Source organism: Cnephaeus nilssonii (genome assembly GCF_951640355.1).
Source record: "Cnephaeus nilssonii genome assembly, chromosome: 21".
NCBI classification, from domain to species: Eukaryota; Metazoa; Chordata; class Mammalia; order Chiroptera; family Vespertilionidae; genus Cnephaeus; species Cnephaeus nilssonii.
The window spans coordinates 14,113,595-14,126,422 of record NC_137092.1 but is presented as its reverse complement, the minus strand read 5'-3'; positions in this window follow the sequence as shown (position 1 = coordinate 14,126,422).

Sequence of the window (12,828 nt, the reverse complement as noted above, 5' to 3'; positions counted from 1 at the left end):
TAATGCCTTTTAACAACATAATTCAACAGATATTTATTGAGTGCAAGGCTCATTTACATTGGGGACACAAAAATGAGCAAGACTTCAAGGATCTTACACTTTAGCCCTAACCAGTTTGGCTCAGTGGATAGAGCGTCGGCCTGCGGACTGAGGGGTCCTGGTTAGGTCAAGGGCATGCACCTTGGTTGCAGTCACATCCCGGGGGAGGGGGGGAGGGGAGGCGGTGTGCAGGAGGCAGCTGATCAATGTTTCTAACTCTTCCTCTCCCTCTCTGTAAAAAATCAATAAAATATATATTTTTATAAAGGACCTTACACTTTAGTACAATACATAAAACTGTATTCTAAAAGGCAGAACTCACCTGTGCTATGTGTGTTACAATAAGATATGGCTATGAGAACATAAGCTTGCCTGGCACATAGCAGACCTTCCATATTTGTTTGATGAATAAGTAAATATTAGGAGAATGTGGACTGTTTCAAGAAAGAAATGTTATTTAATAAATACGTCTTATGATAAACACAAAATGGGGGCAGTCCCTGTTATAATCTAACCAAGAAAATCCTCCATTCAAATTCCTAACATTGTGGCACCTGGTCTACATATTCAAAACATCTCTTGTCTATGTGCCTGGTAGGTCTATTTATAAATAAACTAGAGGACCAGTGCACAAATTCGTGCACCGGTGGGGTCCCTCGGCCTGGCCTGCGGGCATGGGGCCGAAACCAGCTCTCTGACATCCCCCGAGGGGTCCTGGATTGCGAGAGAGTGCAGGCCAGGCCGAGGGACCCCACCGGTGCACCGGGGCAGGGAGGGACCAAGGGAGGGCTTCAAGGCGTGTCTGTCCTATTTCACCCAGTCCCAATGGGCTGGACCCCAGCAGCGAGCTAACCCACCAGTTGGAGCATCATAGGGACTGGTCGAATGGTCGGACACTTAGCATATTAGGCTTTTATTATACAGACAGTCCTCAGGTTACATCAGACTCCACGTACGTCCTTTTGTGGTTACGTCACCATCTCCCATTTTTTTATAAAAAAAAAAGTTCCGTCATTTCAACATATGTACATATGTGCTTTATGTTTTTTATTATTTATTTACCACAAGTAAAGGTCAGGAATTGTTACCTTTCTTTTAAATTTTTTTTACTGTTTCACTTCATTACTGCTGTGTATGTGCTCCATGTAAGTAATGTAGGTGCTTATGTAGGTGGGTTCTGACTTACAGTGAACATCATCGCGTTACATCGCACCATAGGAACGGATCTCCGACGTAACCCGAGGGCCTACTGTATAGGATATTACAGTCAACTTTTCTGTCCCCTCACTAATTTCTGAAGTCCTAGTTTCTAAACAGGTGGAGAAGAGACATTAGAATTATCCAACTCAAGACTAGCAAATTGACTCCTGAAACAGGAAACGTCCTAGCTAGCTATATCTCTTGGGGATTCCCTGGGTTTACAGTTGAAGATTTGGGCCTGAGCCTAGGGCCATACCAAAGCCAAGCAGGTCTGAGTGCCTTGCACCCAGGACCAACAATACAGGTTGGCAAGTAGAGCCATTTGGCCTGAGCTTCAAGCATGTGGGGACCACAAATTTTGGCTACATCTCAGTGGCAAATTTGAGGAGGACAATACAATGAGACTTGGTCATTTAAGTTGATTCTAATTGAACTCCATTGATCACACCCGCCCCCCCCCTTTGCTAGATAAGTGTGAGGTAGGAGGATAGATCCACAGATGAGAAGATTCAAAAATCTAAAGCTGTCTTGTTTTACCAAGGCCCTCCCAGGACCGGGTTATGCCCATCTGTGTCTTTTTAGTCTTACGGTGTTCAAAGGCATTCTCCACCCACAGTGCAAGGCAGACTTTTACTTTTGACAGTAAAGAAGTTTCCAAATTTAAAAGCTGGGCCAAGTTGCTGGTCAAACTCATTTGTGACCACACTTTACAGACTTGGCTGAAAATTTAGGGGCCAGGAAGTGATGGGGTTGCAGTTGCTTTGTGCCTGTTTCTTGCTCTGACCATCCATCATTCATTGTTGTTTGTGCAATTGCTCAATGGACTACTTGTCTGGGGTCAGCCCGGGCTGTGTGGGTAGCAGTGTGGTCAGCCAGGCTGAGAGCCAGGCCACCTGGGTTTCGGTCCCAGCTCAGCCAGCCCCTAATCCATTAAGTGAATCCCTTCCTATTCCTCTGTGTCAGTTTCTCTGCCTAGAAACTGGGGACCTCTTCTGTCGTGATGTACAGCCGTTCAGGTTGTCACTGTGCTAAACGCTCAGTAGTTGTGATGTCATTGTCGGCAGCCAGAACTCAGCCGATGATGATGATGATGATGATGATGATGATGATGATGATGATGATTTGCTGACAGGTAGAAGAATAGTGAGGGGGAAAAGTAAAAGCAGCAGAGAAAATCCTACCAATGTACTTAGGACCACACACCCTCATCTGCCATTTGGTACAAAGTTCTCTTCCACCCTGAAGGCCTGTTTTTTGTTTACTCATTTTAGCAATTCTAAGGGCTGCAGCAAGGAGCTCCCTGAGCTTTCATGTCACTTTAAGCAAGAGAAAAAACAAACAAACACACAAAACACAGCTTTTCATTTCACAAGAGAAACTTAAAGGAGAGATTATTTCAACACTAGGGCTAATGAAGAGAGTAGCGGGAGATGTTCAGAGAAAGCTATTTTTGCAGATAACCAGGAAAAAACACACACAGCAATTGTTTGCATTTATCTGCTTTTGTGGTGGAAAAGAAAACCAAACCAAAATAATTTCCTTTCCACTACCACCACTATAATTTAGACCAGTGGTTCTGTGGAGTTTCAGAAATTACATACTGTGTCTGCCTAGGACTCAGACTCACTAACTCAAAATTCTTGGGACTGAGGACCATGAATCTCTGTTTATAAATACCTGACTTTCGCCTTTCAGCCTCCAGAAGCTACGGCAACAGCATCCCCTGTGCCCGGGGGAGAGGGGAGAGGAGGGGGTGTTCCAAGTTTCAGCCAGGCTCACCCGTCCAGTGGGCCATGGAGCTCCAAGCAGTGGATGGAGAGCAGCCTCCTGGCTCCCACTCCTTCCCAGCCCTGGAGACAGCAGCCGCCCTGCTGCTGAGCAGCAGTGACAGCTTGAAGGCTCAGGGTCAGCTCCTGTGCTTCATCCTGTGGCTCCTTGGGCTTCTCTGCTGCCTGTATCCTGCTATGCTGCTGGGCCTGCCGGGCCTCCTGCCTGAGCCCCCACCTCTCCAACTCCAGGCCTCTGGCACCAGGGCCCCTACACTTCAGTGGCTATAGCAGAGTGCCAGATGGGAAGCCACTGGTCCAAGAGCCATACTGCAGTTGTGCTGTGGTGTCCAGCTCCGGCCAGATGCTGGGCTCATACCCAGGCACCCAGATCAACAGTGCTGAGCGCATGCTGTGCATGAACCAGGCGCCACCATGGACTGGCTCACCATGATCCTTGCCCTGGAGCTATGCGAGGAGATCGTGGTCTGTGGAATGGTCAAAGACAGCTACTGCAGGCAGAAGAGCCACCTCTCAGTGCCTTACCACTACTTCGGGAAGGGCCGGCTGGACAAATGTCAGATGTATCTGCACACAAGCAGATACCCCGCATTGCCCACTGCTTCATCACTGAGAAGGCTGTGTTCTCCCGCTGAGCCAAGAAGAGGCCCATCGTTTCGCCCACTCGTCCTGGAGAACCCAGTAGCCCCACTGCCCAGCCACCTGCATCGCCTTCACCAGGCCTGCTTTTCATTCACACTCAACCAAAATCATTTAATTTATGGATCCTGCCTCTGCCATATGCCAGGTAGACCTAGGGTTCCTTCCTGCCCTACCCTGGGGACACTTAGAGCCATCTCAGGTCTTCCGACTTGAAGGGGGATAAGAGGGGGGCCATGGTGACTTTTGTACACTCCTCCCCATCCCCACTCCCTGAGTAATCTGAATCTTAACTTTGGGGTTCATCCCACCTCAGGTTCTATCCAGTGGCCTTTGCCCCAGGGCTGAGGCCCCCCACTCACCAGCTTTGTGACCTTCGACCTTGTACCAGCCCTGGTCCTTCCTCTCTACACTCCCCCTCCACCCACCTTTGGTGCCACACTTCCCAGGCTGATTGCCCTGGTCAGGGCAGTCCCGAGCTTGGGGTTTGGTTCACTGAGCGAAGGGGCCTTTGAACTGTGTCATTACAGGGCCACCTCGAGTGTACGGGTAAACATGTGTTTTCTGGAAAATAAATAAATAAATAAAATATCCATGGTTCTTTTTTTAAAATTGAGGTATAGACACATAACATTATATTTGTTTCAGGTGTACAACAGTGATTCAGTATTTGTATACACTGAAATGATCATCACAATAAGTCCGGTTACCATCCATCCCCATAGTTATAAAATTTTTATTCCTGTGATGAGAACTTGCAAGATTTACTCTCTTAGCAACTTTCAAATACACAATACAATATTATTAACTAAAGTCCCCATGACTTCTTTATAAGTGTAAGTTTGTACCTTTTGACTCCCTTCATCCATTTCACTCCCCCCCATTACCCCCAAGAAGAGGCCCATTGGGAACCACCAATCTGTTTTCTGTACTAATGAGATTTTTTGTTGGTTTGTTGGTTTGTTTGTTTTTTAGTTGTTTGTTTGGGTCTGGTTTTTTCAGATTCCACATAAAAGTGAGATCATACGATACTTGTCTTTCTCAGTCTGACTTATTTCATTTAACATAAGGCCCTCTAGGTCTATCCATGTTGTCACAAATGGCAAGATTCCACGCTTTTTTATGGCTGAGAAATGTTTCATTATATATATATTTTATTATACATATATATTCTTTATCCGTTCATCAATCTATGCACACAGGTTGTCCCATGTCTTGGCTATTGTAAATAATGCTGCAATGAACATGTTGGTACATATCTTTTATTTTTTCCTTTTTTGTCTAAAGTTTTACATATGTCTCCTTTTCCCCCGATTGACACCCTCCCCCCCCCCAATACATCTTTTTTAAATTAATGTTTTAATTTTCGTCAGACGAATACTTAGAAGTGAAATTGCGGGATCATATGGTAGTTCTCTTTAATTTTTTGAGGCATCTCCATACTGTTTCCATAGTAGCTGCATCAATTTACATTTGCACCAACAGTGCACAAGGGTTCCGTTTTCTCTATGTCCTCGCCAACACTTATTATTCCCTGCCTTTTTGGTGATAGCCATTCTAACTGGTGTGAGGTGATATCTCATTGTGGTTTTTATTTGCATTTCCCTAATGATTAGTGATATTGAGCATCCTTTCACGTGCCTGGTGACTGTCTGTATACCTTCTTTGGAAAAATGCCTATGCAAGACCTCTGCCCATATTTTAATCAGACTGTTTGTTTAGTTGGCTTTGTTTTGCTATATTTTAACCCCTTATCAGACATATGATTTGAAAATATTTTCTTCCACTCAGCAGGTTGCCTTTTCATTTTGTTAACAATTTCCCTTACTGTGCAGAAGCTTTTTAGTTTGATGCAGTCTCACTTGTGGATTTTTTTCTTTTGTTGCCTTTGCTTTTGGAATAAAATTTTAAAAATTATTGCCAAGATTGATGTCAAGGAGTTGACTGCCTATGTTTTCTTCTAGGAGTTTTTTTTTTGTTTGTTTGTTTGTTTTGTTTTGTTTTGTTTGTTTATTTTTCTGTCTTTTAAGAGTTTTATGGGGTTTTTTAAATATTTTTATTGATTTTAGAGAGAAAGGGAGAGGAAGAGAGAGATAGGAACATCAATGATGAGAGAGAATCATTGATGGGCTGCTTCGAGCCCGAAACCTGGGCATGTGCCCTTGACTGGAATCAAACCCAGGACCCTTCAGTCTGCAGGCTGACGCTCTATCCACTGAGCCAAACCAGCTAGGGCAGGAGTTTTATGTTTTTATGTTTCGGGCCTTACACTCAAGTCTTTAATCCATTTTGAGTTAATTTTTGTATATGGTGTAATACAGTAGTCTAGGTTTACTCTTTTGCGTATGGCTATCCAGTTTTCCCAATACCACTTATATGCTTTCACCATTGTATATTCTTGCTTTCTTTGTCATAAATTGACCATATATACATGGCTTTATTTTTGGTCTCTATTCTATTCCATTGATCTATGTGTCTGTTTTTATGCCAATATCATGCTGTTTTTATTACTATAGCTTTGTAATATAGTTTGAAATCAGGGAGCATGATGCCTCCAGCTTTGTTCTTCTTTCTCAAGATTTTTTGGATTATTTGGCATCTTTTGTGATTCCATACACATTTTAGGATTGTTTGTTCTATTTTTGTGAACAATGTCATTGGAATTTCTATAGGGATTGTACTGAATCTGTAGATTGCTTTGGGTAGTATATACATTTTAACAATATTAATTCTTCCAATTTATAAGTATAGAATATCTTTTTCATTTATTTGTGTCTTCTTCAATTTTATGTATTAATGTCATAGTTTTCTACCTAGAGTTCAAGGCCCAACCTATATTATATCCTTTTAAAGACTTCATATAAAATCCTAAACTATAAATGTCTTTATCAATCAATTTGAACCTAAAAATTGCCTCAAAATTATTTTTCACAAGTATTTGTTCTTAAGTGAACTATTTAATCAATTAATGAAAAAACCTAGGAATAATAAAACAGCAAGAAAGAACAGTTCAGTGACACCATTTATGTTCCTGTACCTTGTAAAGGGTTCCTAAGATAAAGCACCAGGGGAACTCCTAAATAGAAAATCCCGGCCTCCAGGTCTGTAAACACTAAAGATCACTGGAGGTTCTTTGTTGTAAATAGGACTTATCAGCTCTCAATTATTGCAAGTGCTAGTCCCCAAGAGAGCTGTGTTAGGACATTAACTAAAGGACTCTTGGCAAGATTGCACGTGTTTCTGCTCCGGCCCTGACAAATCCCCCGAGGATATAAGAATGGGTTTCTAAGGCCATCAGATGCCTAGCAACAGGTAGGTAAGGAAGAGAAGCTGGGTCCTGAGGCTTTGAAGAGAGCAAGTGCTACCTTACCTAACTGGAATGCCAGCCAGGTAGGTCAATTTCATCTCCACCTCACAGGTGACACACCCTCAGGTTTGGAGGAAAAGCCAACAATTAGACTGCCAACACATTGGCTGGGACAATGAGGAGAGGCCAGGGGAATGGAGTGACTCAGTCACTCTGTCCCCTGACCAGGTCAGCACTGGGAAGCGGGCCAAATTCAGGCTATTGGAAACCGACAGAGCGTTCAGGGGAAGGAAGAGGTGAGACTGCACTAAAGTCCCCCTTTTCACGTGACTAATGGCCCATGTTGAACTCTGTAGGCACTGCACACTAAGAATGTTTTCTAAATTATAAATATAGTTTCTTTTCCTACTCTAGGGAGCTCCGGAGTTGAATGACTATATCTAATTGACATCTATTAGAGTCTCTCTCAGTGATGTGCCCTCTGACTATTGCTTTCCCGGTTACTAACCTGATCAGCATTAGGGTTATCCCATGTGGCTTATGGTCTGTGAACAAGCCTGCAGATCACAGCAACATAGAGAAGCAAATGGATGACACCTTTTTCAGCTGGAAAAAAAAAAAAAAGCTAGAATTGAAAAGTGTTACCATTACTTAGGTTACCTTAGATTACACTTACCTATAATGTGTTAGGTAACCTTCCTAGTGCAAGAAGAGATGGAATGCTGAGGCATCCACGGATGAATAAAGTACTCTAGGAGCACCCAAGAGAAAAGTATAAGACCTGGGGGACATTTAAAAAGAAAGCATTGCCCGGATGGCGTGGCTCATCCACCTATGAACCAGGAGATCACAGTTTGATTCCCGGTCAGGGTACATGCCTGGGTTGCAGGCTTGATCCCCAATAAGGGGCATACAGGAGGCAGCAGATCAACAATTCTCTCTTGTTGGTGATGTATCTATCTCTCTCTCCCTCTCCTTTCCTCTCTGAAATCAATAAAAAATTTAAAAAATAAAGCATTGACTATGGAAAGAGAGAGGACTATGGAAAGAGAGAGGAGTATTTGTATTTCTCTCTCCCTCTCCTTTCCTCTCTGAAATCAATAAAAAATTAAAAAATAAAGCATTGATATGGAAAGAGAGAGGACTATGGAAAGAGAGAGGAGGGAAACTGAGGAGCTGAATCATGAGAAGTGGCAGAAGGATCTCACAAGTGCTAATCAGGGATGCTGCCCTGCAACAGTTTCTAAGTGGGTTAGCTCCCCACCAGGTGGTGGATGCCCTGCTCCTCTCCTAGGTCGGAGATCACACATAAGTGGCAGCTCTGCTCTTACTTGCCAGTAAATTATACTGAATATGGCACCAGACTGCTTGCCTCCTTTGTAGATCCACTACGGGAGCAACAAAAGCTCAACGAAATGGGAATTGACACAATTCAGCAAATTCTGTTGATATTTTTAAGCTCCCACCCTGTGTAGGGCATACAAAGATACAATCATTGCCCTTAAGAAGCTTTCGTGAGCAAGACTAGGCACTAGAAGTTCAAATGCTTCTGGGCTTGACACATGTCCTTCACCTAACCCAGGAAAAAACAGGGAAGGTGGTGCAGACCACAAAAGGACAATGTGGCCTTTGACTGCTGACATTTATTCCCGGAAGAAACTGAAAGGGTTGATTCTTACTACCCATACAGTACATTCTGTCATTGATTTCCTGCTTCCTACAACACTTTCCCTTTGATCTTTAGTGTCCTTCTCTCCTCCTCTAAATGAATAGTATTTACAGACCATCATGCAGCAAGCAGCATCTAACACTCAGAAAGAGAACACTGAAGCACAGCTCAGTGGTATTGCCCTGGCCTGTTCCTGTGGGATACCCTCACCTCTGGACATACACACATCCAGTTAGATTATATTGCAGACTCCGTCTGTTACTACTGTCCTTGCTTAAACCGAGGTCTTTTCTTTTCTTTTCTTTCATGTTTGAATGCATTGTCAATACCTCTATGCTGAATCATTAAGTCTATTTCCCTCTCCTAATTACCATTGCCACAAGCCTAGCTCATTACCTCTGACCTTAACTACTGTAAAATAACTCTGTAACTGGCCTCTTTTTTTAAAAATATATATTTTATTGATTTTTTACAGAGAGGAAGAGAGAGGGATAGAGAGTCAGAAACATTGATGAGAGAGAAACATCGATCAGCTGCCTCCTGCACAACCCCTACTGGGGATGCGCCCGCAACCAAGGTACATGCCCCCAACCGGAATCGAACCCGGGACCCCTGAGTCCGCAGGCCGACGCTCTATCCACTGAGCCAAACCGGTTTCGGCTGTAACTGGCCTCTTGCCTTTAATCTCTCCCTTCTCTTGCTACCCTTCATGCCTTGCCTAAAACTAAGGTCTGATCACATCATTTCCCTGCTCAAAAATCTTCAATTGTCCTTGAAGAGAAAGTTATCTACTGTCAATAATAATAATAATAATTGTTATTATTATTATTATAAGTATAGAACATTAAATAAAATATTATAATTGTATTATTATAATAGAGGCCTGGTGCACAAAATTTGTGCACTTGGGGGAGGGGAGATCCCTCAGCCCAGATTGAGGGAGGGCACAGGCCAGGCCTCCTCCCCGTCACAGAATTGCAAAAAGGGAGTGGTGACCATCAGAAGTCTCTGTTGGTTCTTCTGAGGCTCAGGATGGGAACTGGAAAAGATGATCCATATTTTAGCAGGACACAATTCATGAGTCCTTGGCTATAATAAAATAAGAAAAAATCAAACAATAAAAGGGGAGCCCTATGGAAGGGGGTCAGGAAAATGCAGAACCTTTAAAGGAAGAGAAAGAACCAAGCAGCATGGCGATATAAAACTTCGCTATTGCCTCCATATCTGCAGCAAAGCCTGACACATACACAAATATCCTGTGTGAGAAATATTTTCTGAGGAAAATGAAATTAGTTCTTTCACGTCTTGGGGCAATGTAGTGCAACACAACAACAGCACACTAGAGGTGGTGAAATGACCCATCCCTTGAACCAATCAGTAACAAAGAAAAGCATGAGGCACACCCCACATCCAGAATTTCTGGGGGTGCAGGGTGCTCTAACTGTACAGGAGAGTGAGCTTAAAGATGTTTTGTTTGAATCTCACTGGTACCTTCACAGAAATATGGGTTACAATTTGATAGGAGGTGTGTGTTCAATCCCTTTTACTTCCTTTCCCGGTGAGTCCTACAGGGGGCCCCATGCGGCACTCAGTACTAAATAAACACTTATGTGATGATCGTGTTGACCTTCGTTTTTCATTTTCCTTTCCTTTAAAATGGTCTGCTCAGAGGCCTGGTCCATCGTGCGTTTTCTGCTCCTCCAGCGGCGGCCGGGAAGCTGTGTTCCCTCCATCGCTATGAATGCTGCTGGGGCCAGTGCCCTTCCCTCGACCTAGGGGGTTGGAATCTGCCGCAGCCCTAAGCACAGTGGTATTCTGAAGGCCTTCCCCTCAGTGGAAAGAAAACACCAAGTTTCTTCCCCAGACTTATTGCCACCCACGCTCTTCCTTCCCTGGCAGGCCTCCCAGAGGTAAACTCTGCTAATAAGAAAGGTCCCAGATAATTAGTAGAGGAAATTGGAATCAAAGAGAGAAATAATGGAAGACACCATACGTGTGTCCTATTTAGTAAAACTAGTATCTGAGCGGAACAATAGGTAGCTTCTGTGTGTTCTGAGGGAAGACAGTTGGCAAGAAGAGGCAAAAGGGGACAGAGGATTAGTAGTAGAGTAGGAATTATAAAGGGTGATTCCCAAGTGCCAAATCATACCACTCTCAGGCCCAGCAAGGGGCCTTTATGCACTGAGCCCTGAATTTAAAAAATCAGCCCAGCCGGTGTGGCTCAATGGTTGAGAATCGACCCAGGAACCAAGAGGTCATTTCCTGGTCAGGGCACATGCCCCAGTTGCGGTTGCGGCTCAGTCCCCAGTAGGGGGCATGTAGGAGGCAGTGGGTCAATGTTTCTCTCTCATCGATGTTTATATCTCCCTTTCCCTCTCCCTTCCTCTTGCTTTAAAATCAGTAAATATATTTTTATATATATTAAAGGTACCATTCTGTCTCTCCTCTGGCTATATCTCTCCCCATAGGATGAGGAGGCTATGGAATCAGGAGGCATATATATCTGGAGCCTCAGACCACCACTCTCCACCTCTCCCCCACACCTACACACATACTTCTAGAGCATCCTCTGAGTTCCTGGGAATCTGGAATTCCCATCCCAAATGTCCTGAGCCCCCTTCTAGGGCTTGGGTGGGCCTCTTCACAGGGTCCAGATTCCTGAGAGTGAACACCACCACTGATGGGCCAGCTCACCTCATTCCAGGAGTCCAATTATTCTAAATTTGAGCCTAGCCTTTCAAGATGTTATAAAAGTATACTTGTCAAGGTAGAAGGATAAAATATATTTTATCTAACAACTTATTAGCTTTATGAATAACTCAATTATTTAGACATATGGTGTATGGGTCATTATTTGTACCCTTGCCCTAAGCCCCACAAATCCTAGGAGTGGGTCTCTTTAAAATAAAAAGTGCTTGGGACTAGAGAACTATGTATTTAAGCCTTAAATTTAAGCCTTAAATTTTAAGGGACAGTATGCTTCTCTGCTATTGATTAAAAATCTTGACTACAAACCTAGATTTTTTTTACAGCTAGTGATTTATCTGGAAATTTTTCTCAAGCCAAGTAGACCCCTATCAAATAATTATCTGTGTCTAAAAATCGCATTTTCATAACAAAATAATTATTGGCACTCATTGATTTCTTAGTTTTCAAACAAGGGTGTGGATTCTGGCCTCTGGTCTGCCTTGTCTGGCCCAGCTCTGGTCCCTGCTGCGGCTGCCCCTCCCACCTCTTCTCTGCTTAGCTTCTGTCTCCCTCCTTCCATTCTCATCAGCCATTCTTCTAATAAAACAAAAGCAATATAATTTTTCAGTACATAATTTTAAATATATTTTATTCAATAGCAAACAAATTGACTCATATTCCTTTCCCTCAAAAGGAAAAAAAAAAAAACTAACAATTTTTTTTTAAGTGACTCAGATTTTCCCCCCTTTAGGGTCATATACTTTTAGTAGGAAACATGTTCCGTTTTGCTATATCAAATAGTGTGGTTTTAAGGCTTTTGGTGTCTGATTTTTTTTCCCAATGGGGGTGAGGAGGAAGGGAGGCTAATCTTTGGCAGGGTTCTCCAGGCTGGAAGGACTTGAGTCAGGTATTTACTCACAGCAGCTGGGAGGGAATGAAGCCAGAGGGTGAGTGTAAAACTATATTTGGGGAGGTGTGGCAGGGGTTAAGTATTATTCTAGAGAAGCAAGATCTTGTCATCAAGTCCAACGGGCAAATTCAGAGTCAAAAATAGGAGATGAAGTCAGAGCTCAGGAACTCAGTAAACTTGAGTACAGTGAGTAAGGCAGGTATGAGGGGAAAGGGTCCAGGGCTCCAGGAGGAGCTCCAGGTCATGGGATGAGCAAACGTGGGCTAGGCCCAAGGTAGGTTTAGTGCGGGAGACATGACAGCCCGGCCCAGGGAACCCAGACCCAGTGAATACCTTTCAGATGATGAAATCGGTGTATTAATTAGGCAACAATATTTATGAAGAATATATAAGATTTACTACAATATGCATATTGTCAGCAATCTCAGCATCTTTCCCGAGGCAGAAGGGAGAAAAAGGTGTGAAGGCGGGCATTTAAAATTCACTAACATTGCAGACAGAGTGGTTACTCTAGACTTTCTCTTGCTACCAAATACAACCATCTAACCCAGTCATTTAGGAATAACAGTTTTTTATTCCAAAATGTAGA